Source organism: Cnephaeus nilssonii, assembly GCF_951640355.1.
Source record: "Cnephaeus nilssonii genome assembly, chromosome: 13".
Lineage (NCBI taxonomy): Eukaryota > Metazoa > Chordata > Mammalia > Chiroptera > Vespertilionidae > Cnephaeus > Cnephaeus nilssonii.
In genome coordinates this window covers 74,926,216-74,949,332 of record NC_137084.1, presented here as the reverse complement: position 1 = coordinate 74,949,332, position 23,117 = coordinate 74,926,216, and the positions used below count along the sequence as shown (strand labels likewise).

At 39.2% G+C, this 23,117-nt stretch overlaps 1 protein-coding gene across 1 annotated transcript in view; it reads left to right on the top strand.

Annotated features, from left to right (window-relative positions):
• LOC307110208 (cytoplasmic dynein 2 heavy chain 1-like) overlaps nucleotides 1–23,117 on the top strand; it is a gene marked incomplete at its 5' end in the record, with an annotated part of 139,458 nt that overhangs the window by 93,370 nt on the left and 22,971 nt on the right. The window lies entirely within an intron of this gene.

Sequence of the window (23,117 nt, the reverse complement as noted above, 5' to 3'; positions counted from 1 at the left end):
AATGGTGCACGTTGGTTGGTGCATGCAGTGTATCCCCTTGCCTGTGGCTTTGCATTGATGTCTGAGTTCTTCATCCTCTGCTGTGGCACCTGTTTCACAAACAGCCTTTTTTATCACGTCAACTTCTATCATATGAGTAACTTGATTAGTGTCCTTCCAGGAGCAGCAATCTTCATCCACGCTTTTGTTAGGCGTGCACACTCCTGTCAACACCTTTAACCTTGTCATCACTCATTGTGCTGTATCACTGAACCCCTAAAAGGTACATATCCCTCCTTTACCACAAGCTCATTTCCCTCTTACTTTCTCGCTGCCTTAGACTTTCCAGACCCTCCTGCTCAGTGTTCTCCCAGTCTGTCTCTTTCTTTCCTGATCCGCCCAGTTCAGCATGGAATCACAGCCCATACTTGAACCAGTCTCTTCCCAGGACCCTAACTGATTTTCCTCCATGCTTTATCTTGCCTGAAAACCATTCAACTTGGATCAAGTCTCTGTCAGCGCACCAGCTGCCGAGCTCTGCTAGTGAAACTTCAGATAGGAAGTGTTCAGCGTTGGGTGTACACTGAGCCCTGCTGCTGTTTTCCACAGTGACTGTTTCAAACCTTCATTACTTTTCTGAAGACCCCCATGCTGCCTCCCCTGTTCCTAAGCAGAACACCTTCCCTTTACAGAGAAAATGCAAGCTATGTACTATGACCACCTGAAAATTCCTGCACTTCTTCCCATCTAATTTGAACCCACCCTTCTCACTTCTGTTCTAATACAAAGCAAGTTGACCTTCTGCCATTGAAGACATCCTCAGAGCTTGATTCCATTTGTTCTCATCTGTTTAGACACTTCCACCAGGGGGTGTTTTGTTGTTTTTCTGTATTTACATCTTTTCCTCTCTTCATACTCTATCCTGCCAGCCTACAAATGGGATCCTTTGATGGGGCCAGGACTCATCTGAATGTTTGTTAGGCTTCTAGTAAAACCAATTTCTTAAGTTGTTGTATTATTGGAGGAAAAGTTACTGGACATGAAAATGAGGTTAAAATTAGCAGGTACAGAAGAACCAGGGACTCTGATTTATTCTTCTTTCCATCTGCTGTGTATATGCCTGGACATCATCTTTCAATAAATGCCAAAAGATTGGAGGGAAGGAAGGGAAGGAGAAAGGAGAAGGCAGAGAGGAAGGGAAAATAGTCGATGGGTATTCTTAGAAGCATATAGAAATTCTCTGAAGGTCTTGGTATGTTATAATTGCACAGATATGGTAATTTATAACTTCATATATATTTCAGTATTGTTTGCTTTAAATTATTTTTATAAAGAGCAAAAACTCTATTTGCTGCAAATAGTATCCTATATTATACCGTGTGTTTAAGTTCACTTAATATTTATACTATGTGTATATAGTGATGTATTGTTGATACTGAAAATAATATTTTTAATTAATAAATAATTATTTATAAAAAATTAATAAAACAATTTTACATAAATTTTTATGTTTTTATGACATTCATATTGAATGTATGGAATACTGGTCATCAAAACTGAAAAGTTTTCTATAGTGTAATTTTCTTAAAAGCTTTCTAGCCATAGCCTTTATTGTAATGTGACATACTCTCCTAACCCTCAAATAACTTTCAGGCTTAATCATAGCTTATTTTCTATCTTTCCAAGCAGGGAATATGTAATATTCATTATTTCTATCACCACTTAGGGTTTTTTGTTTTGTTTTGTTTTCATACCTTAATATTTTTTCAATTATAAATATACAAAGATCTACTTCCCTAAGGTTAAGCTTCAAAGTTTGGGAATCACTTGCCCTCTGTTTCAGGGCCTGCTAGGAGCTTTGTTTTCATATGTGCTTTCTCTGTTTCATAGATACACATCAGAGCAGCTTGTGATGTTTAGAGGAGCAATGTAGCTACTTAGGTGTGTAAGAAAGGAATGAGAGCATGGTAGACGGGGAAAATTAGAAGTCCTATTATTAAAGAAAAATGGCTGCTTTGGGGTTCTTATGAAGGTACTAGAGGCCCGATGCATGAAATTCATTCAAGGCTACCTCGGCCCTCACAGCCCAGCTGCCTTGAGGCCCCCGCTGCCTCGTGGCTCTGTGGCCCCACCCCCCGCCCACTGGTCGTTCCACCGGCCTGTCTAATTAGCATATTAGATCTTTATTATATAGGATAAGGATCAGACTGAATCCAAACAAATATACAGCAGCTTGAGCCCAGTTCCAGCCAAAGTTTAAAATCCCAGAGCCTTTCATTTTAAGGCATAATATATAGGGAAACAGAGCAAGCTACTGAGAGTGTCATGTATAGTGCCTGTTCATTATAGAGGTTTTGTACAAATAAGGTGAGACTGACTGGGATTACGGGTGGCATTCATTTATTTATTCATTGAGTCAAAAATTTTGTAAACAGCTACTTTATGCTATGCTCTGAATAAAGTACTGGAGATGTAGTGGTTAGTAAATTGATTTACCATAGTTCCTATCTTGGTGTCAAACACTGTGCTGAGGTGACTGAATGTAGAATGATAAACAAAATAAATATAAATCATGTCCCAAGGGGCTATTCTTAGAGTTTATCAGAAGAGATAAACAACTGAATAAAAACAAACTTCCTGAAAAAGGAAGCACATAACAGGTGTACCTAACCTCCATGGGAACAGGGAAGTGCTGCTTAAGTGGAGAACTTAGTAGAAATAGACCGAGCGAGGAGAGAGGGAAGAATGTGCCAAACAAGAGAAAGGCCAGAGTCAAGAATAAGACTTGTGCTTTCAAGTAACTAAAACGAGAGCAGAGAGAGTGAGAAGGGGGAAGCAAGGGGGACTCAAAGATTAAGCTGGAGGGGCAGGAAGGGCTAAGCCAAGATAATATATTAAGGAATTATATTTGATCCTAAGGCCAAAAGGGTACCATTGCAGGATTTTAATGAGGGAAATCAGTTTATGCTTTAGAGGAATCATTTCCCAATATGGATAGAATCTTAGTTGGTATAAGGTTTAAGACTCTCCTTTGAATGCTGGTAATTTAGAGAAAGCCAGAGAACCCTTAGATACTCAAGGAATCTCAGCCAAAGAGAGTCTTGTATTCTATAATCTCCACTCCGTAAGATCTTTTAGAGCAAGATCTTTTTTTTCTTCACTGTATTTCCAATACCCAGTATACTGTCTGCTAATAGATGAATGAGCTAAGGAATGAACAAATAAATGACTAGATAAGTTATTTCCTATTGTAACCCTGGAATTATTTTCCCAGCTTCAAGTGCTTCTGCCTTTTCTTCAGAAATAACATCCTATGAAAATTTCTTTGGTTCCTGATTTCCACTCTCTGTTTTGCTGTTGGGCTGCAGAATAGCTCCTATAGTCCATTTCCCCAGTATATGCTGATTCTTCTGTGTTGATCATTTTAAATTTTAGCATGTCCTGTATCCAGTTCATAAATCTTATGGTGCCAGCATTTGCTATTGTTTTCTCTGTCTTCATATTCTCAAATTTTCACAGTTGGATCCCTTGACTCTACATCTCCAGTTTTTGTTCCAGCCTAGCTCATGAATTGATTATTTGCTAGGACTCATAGACCTTCATCTCCAGTACCCAGTTGTAACTGAAACTAAGGATTGACTGCCTGCCGCCACCAAAGCCAAACTTGTGAGATAGATTCTGGTGAAAAAGGGAAAAAGGTTTATTCAAATGCCAGTCACCTGAGAAGATGGGGGACTCTTGTCCAAAAACCTATCTTAATATATCAGGGTAGGCAAAGGGCTTTTTTATAGGGAGATTGTGGGAAGCAGGGAACTAAAGAATTCTGGCAACTTGTAGTTTCGTGTTCCAGCTGTTGGGTGGTTTTGATGTTCTCTTTTGTGTGTGTCAGCATCTGGCATTTTTTTCTCTCTGAGGGTTTTATTGCTAATATCTGGGGACAGAAAGTTGCAGGCCTGGTTAGCCATCAGCATCTGCTGCATTCCTGTGATTGAGGTTGGCAAAAAGGGGAACTGAAACTGCTGTTGCCTGCAATATGCTTAAATATGAAACTATTAATATTTCAGACTCTAAGTTTTATTAGTATATTCTTATTTTTAATTCTTGGTTAGTTAGTTAATTAAATGTGAGTTCTTTTATACCCTGTTCTGTTACACAGAGTTGAGTATGCTAAACAGACCCAGTATTCTAGACATACGTATTTAGTGGACTCCTAAATATCTCCCCTTTATACCTTTGCTAACCGGACTTGGAGTACCATGTATCAATGGCAAGCTTTCATGCTCATTTTTTTGGATTGGGTTTCTACTTAGGGTCCATGTTTTTCATTTTAAAATTTATAGTGACTTCTTGAAGTCTACTCAATTTTTTTGGCCCAACTCAAGCCAGACAGTGGTTGGTACATTTACATAGCACCACATCCTGCCATCCTTTCTTCTTATGATGGGATCTTGTTGTTTATATCAACCATTAGGGACCTTGAAGCCTGGGGAGATTGAAGCAATAAATAGAGTTAGTTGTTGTTGTTATTAGTAAATGCCATTCAGCATGATACATGAACTATCCTTACAACTTATCAGGGAAGAAAGGTAACTGAATAAGTAACAAGAATTAAAATGCTGAAGAAAGTGCAGTGCTATAGGAGTAAATAGCAGTAGTTCTGCAACCTAGAATCACCTAGGTTGTCTCCTTATATCCACTATCCCCAGAGAGTCCCCTGCAGTGGCCCGAGTTGAGTCTGCATTAGGCCTAAGTTTAGGGCACTATGTATCAGATGGCTCAGTACCCCTTGTACCAGCAGGTGCTGTTGTGCTGCTTCCTTCAAATCCCTCCCACTTTGCAATGCTGGGAAGCAGATTTTTCCCAAGGATAGGTATCTTCCCCTACACTCCTTCACTCGTGTTTTCCTAAGATTCTTTTTAGATGCTGCTTTCTGTCTTTTGTTCAAATTAATATTCAGTCTCACAGTTTCTAGAATGTCTACTGATTTTTATTGTTACCTTAGCCACATAGACTGATTTTTAAACTCTTTTTACATTGCATTTTACTTCTATTGCCCACTTCAAAGAGACTGAAGGTAAAAAATATGTGAGCCTCCAGCTCTTACTTCTTCCTCTTGAACTCTGATAATCTCTAAGGAGCCAGACCAGCATTTCTAAATCAGAAATGTGTGTCATTATGCCCTTTTTGGGTTCATATTTATTGCTCTTCTTACTTCCCTAGGAGTAAAATATGGTAGTTACTTAAATTTGAGCTTTTTCAGATCATTTTCTTTTATTTCAATACACCACTTCAAACATATACTCAACAATTTTAAGTGATCCAATGAAGTATAGAAGGAGAAAAAGGAACATTTGTAAGAACAGCACATTTTGGATGTCAGGCATATACGCACTTCACATTAAATGTAGTAATATTTATAACATGAGGTGGATATTATTTCTAGTTTTAAAGATGGTAAAAATAAAATATCAAATTCAAGAGTAGTTAAATAGTTTATGAAAATTATATGGAAAATAAGAGTAGTTACCCTGAAGTGCCCTTTCATGATAAAATGCTGGAGTTTTTATCAAACTGTAGCATTCACCTTCTCTCCTCCGAATCCTTTTTATAAGTTGGCCTCCAGGTCACCATACACTTCTGTTTCTTCTTATCTATCTACTTCACTGGCTTTTCTTCTACATCATCTATAATGTTGGATTTTTTAAAGCACAGTCCTCTGATTCTTTCTACCTGTACTCCATCCATAGTGACCTCACAACCTTGAATCCCATCTAACTTTGATTATCCTTAGATTTATAGCTCTCTCCTAATTCTGGTGCATACTCAGTATTTTAATAAACATCTCAAACTTAACATATTCCAAACTGAACTCCACCCCTTTACCAAGAGACTTGTACTACCCACAATTATACCTAGAAAAGTAAATGACAGCTCCATCCTTTCTGTGGCATAGGCCAGAAGTCTTGGAACCATTGTAAACTCTTCTGCGTATTCTGCATCCATTCTACGAGAAAAAAATCTTGCCTCTATGTTCAAAACATATTCAGAGATATCTCTCACACTTTCACTGCTACTTACTCCCTGGATTGGAGTCATTATTAATGCCGCTGCTGCCTAACTGGTCCTTGCTTCCACACTTGTCCCCTTCTGATTAGTTCTCAACTGAGCAGTCTAAATGTTCTGGTTAGGCATAAGTCAGATTATATCACCTCTTTAGAAAATTTCCCCCTGACTTCTCAGCACATTCATTTAACAAAAAATTTACAACAACTTACAAGTTAAGATTCAGTCCATTACCCCTCTCAATTTCCTCTCCTTCTTGCTCGCTCATTTACTGTGTCCTTGCTATTCGGTGAACAGTCTGGCACACGCCCTCTTAAGAACTTTAGCCTTGCTGTTCCCTCTACCTGGAATGCACTTCCCCAGAAATCTGCCAGAAAGTTTTCTTACTTCCTCCAGGTCTTGGCTCACACATCACCTTCTCAGTGATGCCTCCTTTGATCATCCTATTTCAAATTGCAACCTGCCCTTTGGTACTTTTATCCTCTTTCCTTCACTTTTCTTCATAGTCTAAATGTCTATTATTCTATACATTTAACTTTATTTATTTTTCTCTGTATTCCTCCACTAAAATGGAAGCTTCATAAGGGCAGAGATTTTTGTTCATTCACTGTTCTATCCAAAAGTGTAGAACACTGGCTTGCACAAGAAGGTTTTTCAATAGATTTCTGTTGAATAAATGAATGATTCAGTCAATCTTTGGGTTATTCTCAAGCAAACTGACATAAATCTATTTCATGTTTCCCAGTCATCATGATTTAACCTCCCAAGATGTATCTATAGTACCCATGATATATTTCTGAGATTTTAGCTTCTATCTAAATCTATCCAATGAAAATTCTGGTTTATACCCTACTCTGCAATCTAACATTTGAAGATTTTTATTGTCTTAAGATTCAAAATTTTATCTTATTTAAATTACAGTTCATTTTTTATTTATTTTTCTGAGGTGTCTTACTCTATTTTTGAAGGTTCTGCAGTAGTTTGCATTCTTGAAAAAGAAAACTCTTTATTTTCCCAACTCATCCTAGTAACTCTCACAGTCCTCAGTACAGTATTTTACACATAGTAGATACTCAAAATCATTCATAAAAAGGCCGAAACCGGTTTGGCTCAGTGGATAGAGCGTTGGCCTGCGGACTGAGGGGTCCCAGGTTCGATTCCGGTCAAGGGCATGTACCTTGGTTGCGGGCACATCCCCAGTGGGAGGTGTGCAGGAGGCAGCTGATCGATGTTTCTCTCTCATTGATGTTTCTAGCTCTCTATCCCTCTCACTTCCTCTCTGTAAAAAATTAATAAAATAGTAGAAAAAAATCATTCATAAAAAGATTTACAACAGAATTGAAAAAATGGTCTGTATCTAGATGGTCTAAAACCCCCCATCATCCTTATTTTACATACTATATTCAGCTAGAAGATCTATAGATGTATTTTATTTATATATTAATTAATTCATTCATTCAGTGAATATTTATTAAGCTTTTATTATGTGTCACCCACTTCTCAAAGTGCTGGAAATTCACAGCAGAGAAGAAAACATGAGATCCTTGCCAACAGGAATCTCTATATTTAGTGAAGGTGATAGATACTATAAACAGATAAATATATTAATATTGGAATTGCATAGAAAAATACATCATGGCCCAAAACCTGAGATTTAAGATTAATATACAGCCAAACTTTAAAATGGATTATTATAATCATAAAATGAACTTGCCGTATATATCTGCAATTTTATCCAGTAAAATATAGGTATTACTATAACAGTAGTATCACAAAATTTTAGGCATCAAATTTTATATAGAAACAGTAATTTCTCAACACTGTGAGCTAGTAAATTCTGCCTATGGTCAACTACCTTGCACATTTAGAATAGTAAACAGTAGTCTATGGTCTATGATGATCTCAGTGTTATAGAAGCAATCCCATAAACCATGCTATTTGTACTGTTCGCAGAAGATAAATCTTGGTTCTAGAAATATGACAGTATAGCAACATAATTGGCTTTCAGCATAACAAAATCTTCCCTGAATTTTTATCTGCATCTCAGCTTTCATCACTTGCATAGCAATTTCATCCTCCTCCTGGACTAGCATAATAAAGTGGGTCTTTACAGCAGAAAACATGAAGAGAATACTTAAACTCTTATGACAAGTTTGGTTTCTTAAAGAATCAGTAGGTTCTAGCAAGATTACTTTCCCTTCAAGTAAAGAGTGATTCTGTTAGTAATATCTGCTATGTTGTTGCCCTTATTTTAAAAATAGTGCTTCATGGCTTTCCTTGGTTCATGCAGCCATATTTTTTTTAATCCTTACCTTAGGATGTTTTATTGGTTTTAGAGAAAGGAAGGAAGAGAGAAACACCAATGTGAGAGAGAAACATGGATAGGTTGCATCCTGTACACATTCACTTTGTTGATAGCTATTTGCAACTGTTGATAGCTATTTGTATACAGTACAATAGTTTAGGAAAATGTATTTCAGTAATATGTTTGCTAGAAAGAACCTTGAATATAGGATCCACAGCTTTAACAAATCTCAAAATAATTGTATTTTGTGTCCTGAAAATGGTTTGTAATCTATATCAATGATTTTGTCAAGCTTTTTAAAAAACCTTCATGGATGCAAAATTTCAATTTAAAAAATTGTTCCTAAATAAGTATTCTTTTTAATGTCTTGTTTTGATATTTTATAAGTGAGAAAATAAATATTTGATGTATCCAATTTTTTTTCTTTTTGTTTATATATCTGGATTGAAGGTTATTTATACTGGATATTTTTGTGGATGATATCCACAAAATATTTTTCCTCTTTGAGAAATTTTGAGATGGCAAGGATATTCCTTTTGAGATATTTCATTTTTATTTCTTCCTCACAAGATAGGGAGTATGCCTAACTAAATAACTGACAATTAAATTTTGTTCTTAAAAGTAATTTTATCTAACGTTGGCAACATAAATATGTCAAACAATTTTTAAAAAATCTGGATTTCAGCATAGCCAAATATTTTTTATTATACTTTGTGTTAGTTAAATTTTTATCACCATTTTTTTTTACTAAAATCCTTCTAACATTATTCCTTACACTTATCTACTTACTGCATTCTCTTTAAAAAATATATTTTTATTGATTTCAGAGAGGAAGGGAAAGAGAGAGAGAGAGATAGAAGCATCAATGATGACAGAGAATCATTTATCTGCTGCCTTTTTCATGTCCTTTACTAAGGATCGAGCCCACAATCTGGTCATGTGCCCTTGACTGGTATCAAACCTGGGACCTTTCAGTCTGCAGGCCGAGGCTCTATCCACTGAGCCAAACCAGCAGGGCTTCATTCTCTCTCTCTCTCTTTTTTTTTTCCACAGCCTGAATCCAGATATTTATTTACTTATTTATTTAATTTAATAAATCTTTATTGTTCAGATTATTACAATTGTTCCTCTTTTTCCTCCCATAGCTCCCCTCCACCCGGTTCCCACCCCACCCTCTGCCCTTACCTCACCCCCACTGTCCTCATCCATAGGTGTACGATTTTTGTCCAGTCTCTTCCCGCACCCCCCACACCCCTTTTCCCCTGAGAATTTTCAGTCCACTCCCTTTCTATGCCCCTGATTCTATTATATTCACCAGTTTATTCTGTTCCTCAGATTTTTAATTCCCTTGATTTTTAGATTCACTTGTTGATAGATATGTATTTGTTCATAATTTTTATCTTTACCTTTTTTTTCTTCTTCCTCTTCTTAAAGAATACCTTTCAGCATTTCATATAATACTGGTTTGGTGTTGATGAACTCCTTTAGCTTTTTCTTATCTGTGAAGCTCTTTATCTGACCTTCAATTCTGAATGATAGCTTTGCTAGGTAGAGTAATCTCGGTTGTAGGTTCTTGCTATTCATCACTTTGAATATTTCTTGCCACTCCCGTCTGGCCTGCATAGTTTCTGTTGAGAAATCAGCCGACAATCGTATGGATGCTCCCTTGTAGGTAACTAACTGTTTTTCTCTTGCTGCTTTTAATATTCTCTCTTTGTCTTTAGCTCTTGGCATTTTAATTATGATGTGTCTTGGTGTGGTCCTCTTTGGATTCCTTTTGTTTGGGGTTCTATGAGCTTCCTGGACTTGTAAGTCTATTTCTTTCACCAGGTGGGGGAAGTTTTCAGTCATTATTTCTTCAAATAAGTTTTCAGTATCTTGCTCTCTCTCTTCTTCTGGCACCCCCATTATTCTGATGTTGGTACACTTGAAGTTGTCCCAGAGGCTTCTTACACTATCTTCAAATTTTTGGATTCCTTTTTCTTTTCTGGTTGAGTGTTTTTTGCTTCTTTGTATTTCAAATCTTTGACTTGATCCTTGCGTTCCTCTAGTCTGCTCTTGGGTCTCTGTATAATATTTTTTATTTCAGTCAGTGTATGTTTAATTTCTAGTTGGTTCTTTTTCATATCCTCGAGGGTCTCGCTAAATTTATCGGCCTTTTCTAGGAAATTCTTGAAAAACCTTCTAACCATGGTTTTGAACTCTATATCCAGTCATTTGTTTTCCTCCATTTCTTTCGTTTGTGATCTGTTTCCTTGTCTCCTTATTTCCGCTGCTTCCTTGAGCTGGTAGGGTAGCTTTGTGTGCTAGGTGTCCTATATGGCCCAGTGGGTCGGCCTCCCCAGTTACCTGAGGTGGACTCTCTTGGTGCACCCCTTTGTGGACTGTGTGTATAGCCTTGTTGTAGTTCAGTCTTGATCGTTGTTGGTATCACTGGGAGGAATTGACCTCCAGGCCAACTGGCTGTGAGGATCAGCTGTGTCTATGCCGGGAGAACTTCTGTGCTGGAGACAGCCTTATGAGACAAGACTTGCAAAATTGCAAAAGAAACTGTGCTCAGCTTGGATGGGGTGGAGTCTCAGGGTTGAGCAGACAGTCTTGGCTTCCTGTCAGCCCTGCCCTATGAGACCCCTGGGTCTCAGTGTCCCTCGGTAATCGCTGCAAGCACCTCTAAGAGTAAGCCGCCCTCGAGTTTCGCCCACTGCTAGACAGTCCAGTTTCTCCCCCAATGAATCTGGTTTCCCAGATTCTCGCCTGGAACTGGAGTTCAGCGCAGTGGGGAGCTTCCGGTTCCCACCCACTAGAGAAAGCCAGTGGCACACTCAGCAATCAGTCCTCTCTTTGTGCACTCGCGCGCACGCCTCCAGACTTCTGCCTTTCATGGCTCCCCTCAGTTTCCACCTGACAGTCCAGATTCCCCCCATATAAGCCTGGGTCCCAGGGTTTTGCCCGGAACTGGGGTTCAGTGCAATCGGAACTGGGGTTCAGTGCAGTCGGGAGCTTTTGTCTCTTTCCTGCTAGAGAAAGCCATCCAGGCACTCAGCTACCTGTGCGCGTGTCTCCGTACCTCAGCCTTTTGCAGCTCCTCTAATTCTCCATGTGCTTTCCTCTTTCCTTCTGGTTGTAGAATTTCCACTCAGCCAGCTTTCCTGTGGTTCTGGATGATGTTCGTTTTGTCTTTTAGTTGTAGTTTTGAAATTGTTGTGCGTGGCAGCAGTTTAGGTGTTTACCTATGCCGCCATCTTGGTTTCTCCTCTGCATTCTCTTTTAATATTTGTATTATTATTAATCTCTTTCTCTTGAATTCTAGAGTTCTTAATTTTTTAACATAAAGTTAAGTTTTTATAATAATAATTTTTAAAATTTTACTCTTGCAATAATAAATACATAACTATAATTTAGACTAAAATAGTTTAATCTGTAAGCACATAAGGAGTTATTTTCACTCTAAGTGGTATATAAAACTGCCCATCTAAATATGATAGTAAAGAATCTAATGTTTTAAATAAAACTAAATGCCATGCCTTGTTGACATTAGTAACTTTATTATACTTATTAGATAGGGTAGTAACATTTGTGCTTATACAAATATTTATATTATTCATTTATAGGATGTCAGAACATTTTTAAAGTAGGCATTTATTTATTGGGCTAACCAGAAAGTGAAGCAAATAATAGATGTTGGTCAAATATTGAAGCAAAATTGGGCTTTATTTCTAATAAATATCAGATGTTGCCTGATATTTATCATCATTATCATTATCATTAGTTTATCATTAAATTTTCATTTAATCTATAATGAAAAGTGTAGATTAACGGAGCTAAAGTGAGTGGGTAGGAGGGGGTAGCACTTTAGTTTGAGTTGTCAGGTAATAAGGCCACTCTTAATGGGCAATATCGAAACAGAGACTTAAATAAATAGTAAAGCAAACCATGAACATATCTAGGTGGAAATAAATCTAGACAGAGAGACTGGCAAATGCAAACTTTTGAGAAAAGAATGTGCTTTCCTTGCTTAAGGAATCAAAAGGAAGCCAGGGTGGCTAGAACATATACATAAAGAGCAGTGCTACTGGAAACGAGGATATCTGGATCGCCAGGGACCGTGACAGAGGTTCCTGAAGGCTTTAGTAAGAGACTTTAAATCTAGTCTGGGTGAATGGGGAATCAGTGGATGGTTGCGATTAGAGGATTAAACACTTATTCTGTTGGTGCGTGAGAATACATTAATCCAAGTGAGGTTAGGATGGTGTTATGGATTAGTGTGATGGATGTGAAGGTAAATTTTGGTAAATTATGGTAAATTTTGCTATGGCTGGGTGACTTACTTGGTTGGAACTTTGTCCCATACATCAAACAGTGGTGGGTTCAATTTCCAATCAGGGTACATACCTCATTTGCAGGTTCAATCCTCAGTCGGAGTATATACAGGAGGCAACTGGTTGATGTTTATCACATTGATGTTTCTCTCTCCCCTTTCTCTCTCTCTAAAAATCAATAAACTGTATCATCAGGTGAGGATTTTAAAAAATTGGGGGGATAAAAGAAAGAAATGGTAAGTTTTTATATTAGGCCTGTGGGACATCGAAGAGAGATGTGAAGAATGATTTCCAAGTTTTGGCCTGAGCAATTGGTTGTTTTTTTTGTTGTTTTTTTTTTCACTGAGTTGAAGGTGATAGAGCAGGTTTCTTAGGGAAGAAGAAGATGCTTTTACAAATGAAGAGTTCTGATTTGAATCTTAGGTACATTTTTGACATTATGGGGGAAATGTCAGAGAAGCTGGTGAAGGGTATAGAAGTTGGAGTAAGAGATTTAAAATTGGGCGTCACTAGCATATAAAGGTAGTCTTTAAAACCATAACACTGACCAAATAGTGGACCCTGGTACACTCCAATATGAGAAATCCAGGTAATGATGAGGAGTCAATAATGAAGACCAAGTAGTACCAGTTAGGAAGACAGAAAAAAGACTTGGAAACTGAGGTGATCAAGAAGTGAAAGAAGAGTGTTTGAAGAGTCAAAGTCATCAACTGTGTCAAACACCATAAGTGAGATTAGACAGTTTTTTAAGTTTTGTTATGGGTGGCACAGATAGATCTAAGATAGTAGCGGATGGGGTAAAGGACCAAGAGAGTGTTTTTTTATTTAGTTTTGGTTATGTCTGATTTTTAATATGGGAGATATTTCACTGTAAAAAAATGAAATCATTTTAGGAGGGGAATTCTTAGAAAGAAAAAAAAAAAAGATCCTTAGCCCTAGCCGGTTTGTCACAGTGGATAGAGCATAGGCCTGCTGACCAAAGGGTCCCTGGTTCAATTCCTGTCAAGGGCACATACCTCAGTTGCAGGCTCCACACCACCCAGACCCTGATTAGGGCACGTGCAGTAGGCAACCAATTGATGTGTTTCCCATACATTGATATTTCTCTCTGTCTTGTCTTTCCCTCTCTCACTCTCTGTAAAAATCAATGGAAAAATATCCTCGGGAGAGGATATAAAAAAGAAAAGGTCCTATACACAAATGAAAGGATTGGTCTTAAATAGGAACTTGGACTAATCATAAATTATGAATTATAATTAACCATTAGGAAGAGACATGCAAATAGAGTGGACTGCATAGATCCCTGGTTTGCCACACTAAAAATTAAGTACTCTGTAAAAGGCTATTACTAGTAACTGTGTTTCTCATGGTAGTTCAGGGTCTTCATGAACGCTGTTTGGGTTTAACCCATGCAACTTAACTCATTTCTGTCTTTGGAAAAGGTAATCTAGTTTTTTCCCAGTTTTCTCTACAAGGTGATGAAAGAAAATCACAAGATTCTATTGAAAAATAACACTTCATTGAGTCAAACATTGAGTCTAGAAACCCAAATTTATGGTCTTGATTTTTATTTTCAAATTAAAAATATCTTGTTTAGCTTGCTAGACTTTCCAGTATTATAATAGGTGTATATATTAAGGGTAGAAGAAGAGTAAAGATTTCCCTCTTTAAAGGTAAGATAAATTTATATTTTGTTTCTCATCAGTTAAGACCATGTCTATTAAGGTAATAAAATAAATGAGCTAGCAAAAACTATTTCATTCCAGAACAGTTCTAGAGGTTGAAGTTTTCCTCAGCTCCTTTGTACAGATTGAGGTTTTGTTACCAGAAAGGGGAGCTGGTCCTGAGAGGGTCCGCCTAAGGCCATCTGGTATTGTGTCGGTTCTTGACTTTGTGCAAGAAAGATTTCACAACACAAGTCCAGGTGATATTTAAAAAATGTTTATTAAAGCTGTAGATGGTAAAATAAGGAAGGGCCTAGGATACAAGAAGCAACAGGAGAGGGACGAGGTGGGGACATGGGCCTAGGCTGGGCTGCTTTGGCTCAGTAAGGAGTCAGAGAAAAGCGGAGCTTTGGGACAGGTTCAGGGGCTTAGCCCAGGATGATCTGCTGCTGACCATTGCTCCCTGGTTACAAGCCTCGTGGGGTCCCTTAGAGTTTAGGAGAGGCACGTTATGGGGGAAGAAGAGGGGAAAGGGAAAGGTACTGGGCATGCTCCTGGTTGGAAAAGCGGAGCTAGGATTTTCCTTTTGAACTTGTGTAAAGGCTGGGCATCTATGGGAGGTCTAGGGGAGGATCTGAATAGAATACTCACTAGTTTTAAGCTGATGTGCCAGAATGAGATTTATTCCCTTACCTTCATCTGTCCGTGGGTGTGGTTGGCACAAATGGCACTAATTGGATTTCTGTTATCTGTCTCCCTGAGTTGGGTGATTTAAGCTATTTACCCTCTGGTTGGGGATGAGAAGTGCAAACCATTTGTTTTTTAAGTGTCCTTGGTTTAGGGAAGATAGGATTTACTAGATGTCTGCAAACTGTGTCTCAGTTTCTCTACTCCGCTTGTCCTGGCTTACTAGCCTGTCTCAGTTTTGGTTTTTGGTTTGTTTTTTAGTCAACTATACAGTGTGAGGGACCATTAACAGAAACCAATTAGAGAGTAGTTCTGATTTTTAAAATTGGACCAGTGGACTTTATAGAGTTAAAATAAGTAAGCCTTCTAGGTATCCATCATGCTCTTACCAAATTCATATTAGACGTTAATTTGTCCCTGAATTTGTATTCATTACTAAACCACATGGTCAGACTTTGTTCTTCTTAAAAGGTTTATCATAGCTACTCTTTTAAAGCAATGAGAAATGTGTAACATGCTTTCAATTTTATAAGTACCTATGTTTACTATTTATGCTTTGTTTGCTTTCATTATCTCATTAATTTGGGTGAGGTTTTTTTGGTTTGTTCCTAACCTATTTTGTTAAAAACTTGGGTTGTTTTTTTCCCCACTATTTTGACATTTTTGATAAATATTTTTGCCAATCCAGATAATCCTATCTAATAAAGGGGGAATATGCTAATTGACCATCAAGCTCTCACAAATGGTGGCACCCACAGCCACAAGATGGCAGCGCCCAGTCCCCTCAGCCCTGCCTCATCCAGCCTCAGTCCCTCAGTCCCCTCACCCCCACCTCATCCAGCCTCAGTCCCCCAGTCTCCTCAGCCCAGCTTCATCCAGCCTCAGTTCCCCCGTCCCCTCAGCCCCGCCTCACCCAGTCCCCGCAGCATCCAGCCTCATCCAGCTTCAGTCCCCCAGTCCCCTCATCCCCACCTCATCTAGCCAGAGTCCCCCAGTCTCCTCAGCCCCACAGGGGAAGGCAGTTGGGGGCGATTGGTCCAGCAGGGGAGGGCAGGTGGGGGTGATTGCGCCAGCAGGTGAGGGCAGTTGGAGGCGATCAGGCCGGCAGGGGAAGGCAGTTGGGGATGATCATGCTGGCAGGGGAGCAGTTAGGTGTTAATCAGGCTGGCAGGGGAATGGTTAGGGGTGATCAGGCTAGCAGGCAGAGGGGTTAGGGGCAATCAGGCAGGCAGGCAGGCAGGCAGGCAAGCGGTTAGGAGCCAGCAGTCCCAGATTGTGAGAGGGTGCAGGCTGGGCTGAGGGGACATCCTCACAGGGATCAGGCTTAAACCAGCAGTCGGACATCCCCCGAGGGGTCCCTCAATGGAGAGGGTGCAGGCCAGGCTGAGGGATACCCCCTGCCCCATGCACGAATTTTGTGCACTGGGCCTCTAGTATACATATAAGTTCCCTGGTTAATTCCTCCCCCTCCCTCATCTCAGTCTCATCCCCACCTTCCATCTGAAATTCATCAGTCTTTTCCATGGTTCTATGTCTCTGGATCTATTTTGTTCATCAGTTTATTTGGTTCATTAGATTCCACATATGAGTGAGATCATGTAATACTTATCTTTCTCTGACTGGTTTATTTCACTTAGCATAGTATTCTCCAGGTCCATCCATGTTGTTGCAAATGGTAAGAGTTCCTTCTTTTTTACAGCTACATAGTAGTCCACTGTGTAAATGTAACAGCTTTTTTATCCACTCATCTGCTGGTGGGCACTTGGGCTGTTTCCAAATCCTAGCTATTGTAAATTGAGCTGCTATGAACATAGGGGTGTATATATACAAATTGGAAGACAACACCCTTTTTTGATAAAAACTCTCAGCAAAGTGGGAATAGAGGGATCATACCTCAACATAATAGAGGTCATATGTGACAAACCTATAGCTAACCTCATATTCAATGGGAAAAAAACTTAAGAACAGAATCTAGACGAGGATGTCCGCCTTCACCATTCTTATTCAACATAGTACTGGAAGTCCTAGCTACAGCGATCAGAGAAGAAAGAAAAAAATCATTCAAATTGAAAAGGAGGAAGTAAAATTATCATTATTTGCAGATGACAGGATACTACACATAGAAAACCGTAAAGACTCCATCAGGAGACTACTAGACTTAATAAATGAATTATGCAAAGTAGCAGGATACAAAATCAACATTCAGAAATTGATGGCATTTTTATACACCAATAATGAACTCTCAGAAAGAGAAACTGAAAAAACAATTCCATTTACCATTGCAAAAAAAAAAAGATACCTAGGAATAAACTTAACCAAGGAGGTAAAATAAGACATTGGAAAAAGAAATAGAGGGAGATATAGACAAGGATTGGCAGAATTACCATCATTAAAATGTCCATACTACCCAAAGCAATCTAAAGATTCAACACAACCCCTATTAAAATACCAAACACATACTTCACAGAACTAGAACAAATACTCCAAAAATCTACATGGAACCAAAAAAGACCCCAAATAGCGGAGCAATATTGAGAAAGAAAAACAAAGTTGGAGGGATCATAATACCAAATATCAAACTATACTGCAATGTCACTGTAATGAAAACAGTCTAGTACTAGCACAAGAACACATATATGAACCAGTGGAACAGAACAGAGACCCCAGAAGTTAACCCAAGCCATTACGCTCAATTAATATTTGACAAAGGGGGCAATTAATACAATGGAGTAAAGACAATGTCTTCAATAAATGGTGTGGGGAAAACTGGACAGACACATGCAAAAAAGATGAAACTAGACCACCAACTTACACCATACACAAGAATAAACTCAAAATGGGTAAAAGACTTAAATATAAGCCATGAAAACATAAAATTCCTGGAAGACAACATAGGCAGTAAAATCTCAGACATCTTATGTAGCAGAATATTCACAGATACATCTCCTAGGGCAAGAGAGACAAAGGAGAAAATAAACAAATGGGACTACATCAAAATAAAACGCTTCTGCACAGCAATAGAAACCACCATCAAAATGAAAAGGAAACCCACTATATTGGGGAACATATTTGGCAGTGATACATCTAAAAAGGAGTTAATATCCAAAATATATAAAGTACTCATACAATTCAACAAAAGGACGACAAACAATTCAATTATAAAATGGGCAAAGGACCGGAATAGACACTTCTCCAAAGAGGACATACAAATGCCCAAGAGACATATGAAAAAATTCTGAAAGTCACTAATTATCAGAGAAATGCAAATTAAAAGCACAGCACGATATCACTTCACACCTGTCACAATTGCTGTCATCAATAAATCAATAAAGAACAAGAGCTGGTGAGGATGTGGAGAAACTGGGAACCCTAGTACACTGCTGGTGGGAATGCAGACTGGTTCAACTACTATGGAAAACATTATGGAGTTTCCTCAAAAAATTAAAAATGGAACTTCCATTTGACCCACTGATTCCACTTCTAGGAATATATTCTAAAAATTCCAAAATACCAATCAGAAAGAATATATACATCCCTATGTTTATAGCTGAATTATTTGCAATAGCTAAGATCTGGAAATAGCTTGGATGCCCATCAGTGGATGAATTGATTAAAAAAAAAAACAGGTACATTTACACAATGGAATACTATACAGCTGAAAAAGGAAGGATCTCTTACCCTTTGAGACAGTATGGATGGGTCTGGAGACATTTTTAGCTAATTTAATTGGTATTTATAGAACACTAGAGTCCCGATTCATGAAATTCGTGCCTGAGTAGGCCTTTCTTCCCCAGACTGCTGGCACCGGCTTCCCTTTGGCACCCAGGACCCAGGTTGGCTTCCCTCCAACCACCTGCAGGCACCCAGGACCCAGGCTAGCTTCCCTCTGAACCTGGCTTTGTCTGGAAGGATGTCCGGCATAATTAGCATATTACCATTTTATTATTATAAACTAGAGGCTCAGTGCACAAAATTCGTGCATGGGGGGGTCTCTCAGCCTGGCCTGCACCCTCTCTAATCCGGGACCCCTCAGGGGATGTCCGACTTCTCTAACCGCTCACCTGCCTGCCTGCCTAATCACCCCTAACTGCCTCTTCCTATCAGCCTGATCGCCCCTAACTGCTCCCCTGCTGCCTGATCGCCCCCTAACTGCTCCCCTGCTGGCCTGATCACCCCCTAACTGCTCCCCTGCTGGCCTGATCTCCCACTAACTGCTCCCCTGCCAGCCTGATCGACCCTAACTGCCTCTGTCTGCCAGCCTGATTGCCCCTAACTGCTCCCCTGCAGGCCTGATGGCCCCCTAACTGCCATCCCCTGCCAGCCTGATTGGCCCTAACTGCCCTCCCCTGCAGGCCTGATCACCCCTAACCACCTTTGCCTTAGCCCCCGCCACTATGGCTTTGTCCAGAAGGACATCCGGAAGATGTCTGGTCTAATTAGCATATTACCCTTTTATTAGTATAGATTATAACCAATAACAGCAGAATACACATTCTTTTTAAGTACATAGAAATTTACCACAGTAGATCTACACATAGATCAAACTAGTATGGAATAATCTAAATATATGTAAATCACAGAAAATATGCTCTCTGATTTAAAAAAATTAAGTTAGAAATAAATAACAAACAATTTATAGACAATCTTTAAATATTTGGAAATTAAATACCTGCTTTTAAGTAACTCTTGGGTCAAAGAATATATCATAATGAAAATTTGATATTAAGTTAGCTAAATAAAAGTTAAACCACAAAACAAGTCAAAATTGAGTGATGCTATGAGGAATTAAAGTCAGTGTAAATGGATAGCCAACCATTAATAGATAGAATCTTAACTACAATGTATTCAAGATATGTTTTAAAACAGTTCTCTAAAATTGGTAGGCAAGGTCACCTTATTAATGGAGTACATGAGGCAAGAAATTATTTTTTAAGGACCATATAATCAAAATGATTAGAGCTCCAGGAAACTGCTTCAACTCCATCTTGTTCTCTTGAACTCCAGACAGATTTTTCATTCATCTCAGAAGTCTACTCAAAGATGACTTAAGATTGAAACTCAAAAGACTAAACTTTGGGGGAAAAAAATCACTTTTTCTCCTATGTTTAGATTATATAAGTAGTAAAACTAATTAATGCACAAGATGTAAATAATCCTATCTAATAATAGACAAATATGCAAATTGACCGCACCTTCGCTACGCCCACCAGCCAAGCCACGTCCACCAACCAATCAGGACGAGTATGCAAATTACCCCAACAAAGATGGCGGCTAATTTGCATATCAAGACAGCATAGAAAGAAGCCAAGAGCTGCAGAAGGGAGCAAAGCTGCGGAGAAGCAAGCAAGCCAGGGGGAGGAGAAGGGAGGAGCGGAGGCGGGGCTGGGGGAGAAGGAAGTTGAGCAGGCGGGGCCGGGGGAGAAGGGAGGAGCAGAGGCGGGGCCGGGGGAGAAGGGAGGAGCGGAGGCGGGGCCAGGGGAGAAGGAAGGAGAGCGGGCTGGCAGAGAAGGCGAGGCGGGGGAGAAGGGAGGAGCGGAGGCGGGGGGGAGAAGGGAAAAGCAGGCGGGCTGGCGGAGAAGGCAGGCCGGGGGAGAAGGGAGGAGCAGAGGTGGGGCCGGGGGAGAAGGAAGGAGAGCAGGCTGGCGGAGAAGGGAGAAAAGCAGGGGGGCTGGCGGAGAACGTGGGGCAGGGGACAAGGGAGGAGAGACGGCAGGGCGGGGTAGAGTGCAGCAGGAAACCCTATTGCAGGATTTTTCCTGCAACGGGAACGTTAGTAATAATATAAACTAGGTTTGAATTTAGGAAAAAATGAAATTTGAGGAATGGCAAATGTATAGTAGTATACTCACTATTTCTTGAAGTTAGTACAACAAACTTTAATAAGAAATATTTTATTTGTTTAATGATTCTGAGGTTTCAATTCCAGTATAATTCCTGATATTTTACCTTGCTCATGAACTACAATTTATTGCCATCTATTCATGCAGTAAATTGAAAAGCTTGTTATACCCTGAGTTATTAACATGTTAATAACATTTAATGTTGTTTTTTTTAACTGCAGTCAAAATAGTGACTAGCTGTATTATTTTTATTTTGGATAAATTAGATTTTAATTCTTTATGAATTTATTCTCAAATTCTCAAGCCCCTAAATTTATACTAAATAAATTCTTAAAAACATTGCAGAAATATAAAAGACATTGAGAACAATAATTACCTAAATTACTTGTTATTTGCCTTAAATACTTTTTCTCCCAAGGAACACAGAGCATTAAAACAAAATAAGACAAAATCAGTTTATGAATGCATTTTATTTTTATACTAAACTAGAGGCCCGCTGCACAAAATTCATGCACAGGTAGGGTCCCTAGGCCTGGCCAGAGATCAGGGCCGATCAGGGCGTTTCTTCCCCCGGCTGCCAGCTGCTGGCTGGGGCCTGCCTTTGTTCTGTGCCACCCCCTGGTGGTCAGCGCACATCATAGCGAGCGGTCGAACTCCCAAGGGGACAATTTGTATATTAGCTTTTTATTATATAGGATAATTGCTATTATAAGTGAGTAAATACAGTAATTAATAGACTATAGGCCAGACCCAGCTGAAATGATAGATTTTGATATGCTTTCTTCAATATTTTACGATTCAAATAATGTTTTTACATAATTAGATTCATACTATGTATGCATTTTTACATGCTGGTAAATATATTGAGTCATGAGCATTTTTCAGTGTCATTAAATATTCTTCAAATACGAGTTTTTATTGTTATACAATTTTTATTGTGTTTATATACCATAATTTAACTAGCTAATATTTGTTATTAGCTAATTTCTCTTTTCTATAATATATTATTCTATAACTAAAGGCCCAGTGCACGAAATTTGTGCATGGGTGGGGTCCCTAGGCCTGGCTGGTGATCAGAGGCCATCTCACCCAGTCCCAATCAGGGCCGGGCCGACTAGGGCCAGCCAGGGTTTGCCGGCTGCCAACCAGGGCCTGGGGGCCTGCCGGATGGGGCCTGCCAGCTGCCAGACTGGGCCAGAGGGATGGGGAGAAGGACCTTGGGAGGTTTGCCAGCCAGGGAGAGGGACTGGGAGAGGTTGGCTGACCATGGGAGGTTGGCTGTGGGAATGCACTGACCACCAGGGGTCAGCTTCTGCATTGAGCATCTGCCCCCTGGTGGTCAGTGTGCATCGTAGCGACAGGTCTACTGGTTGTTTGGTCGTAATGGTTGCTTAGGCTTTTATATATATAGATGTCTCTTATTATTCTAATTTTGTAATATTATTAACAATTTTAAATGAGCAAATCATGTGTGATAATCTCTTGATTATTCCGTTAATTTACATTTAAAGAAAAGAATTACTGAGTAAAATGGCTTGAATATTTTTAAAGCTTTGGCACATTTCATCAAATTGCTTTATAGAAATACTAGAGGCCTGGTGCACGAAATTCATCCCCAGGCCTGGCAGCGATCAGGGCCGATCGAGGCTTTCCTTCCCTGGTTGCCGGTTGGGTTCAGTTCCGGTCTGGGGCACGTACCTTGGTTGCAGGCTCCTCCCCGGCCAGGGCCCTGGTCAGGGTGCATGCAGGAGGCAATCCATCAATGTGTTTCTCTCACTCACATCGATGTTTCTCTCTGTCTTTCCCTCTCTCTTCCACTCTCTCTAAAAGAACAATAGAAAAATATCCTCGGGTGAGGATTAAAACAAACAAACAAAATAGATACTTATGAAATGTTATTATCATAAAGGATAACATCCACAAAGAAATAATTATACTTTGTTAAACAGATCTATTTCTAAAGTCTGTTATATATTCTTAAAATCATATTTTTAACTGGTTGGAAGGACATAGGAACATTTTTGCTACAATGTAGGAGACCTAGTCAAATGCATTAAGATAAAAGACAAATACCCTAGCTTTGGTGATTTTAATTTCTCCCATTCTAGACTTGGCTGACAGATGTAAATGCTTGGGTGGATAACAGGGTGTTACAATACATGAAACACAGACTTTCTACATTGTGATAAATTAACACAATTCCGTGCCCCCCTCTTCCCCCAAGACTCTTTATAAAGCATGAATAATGAGTTACTTAGTA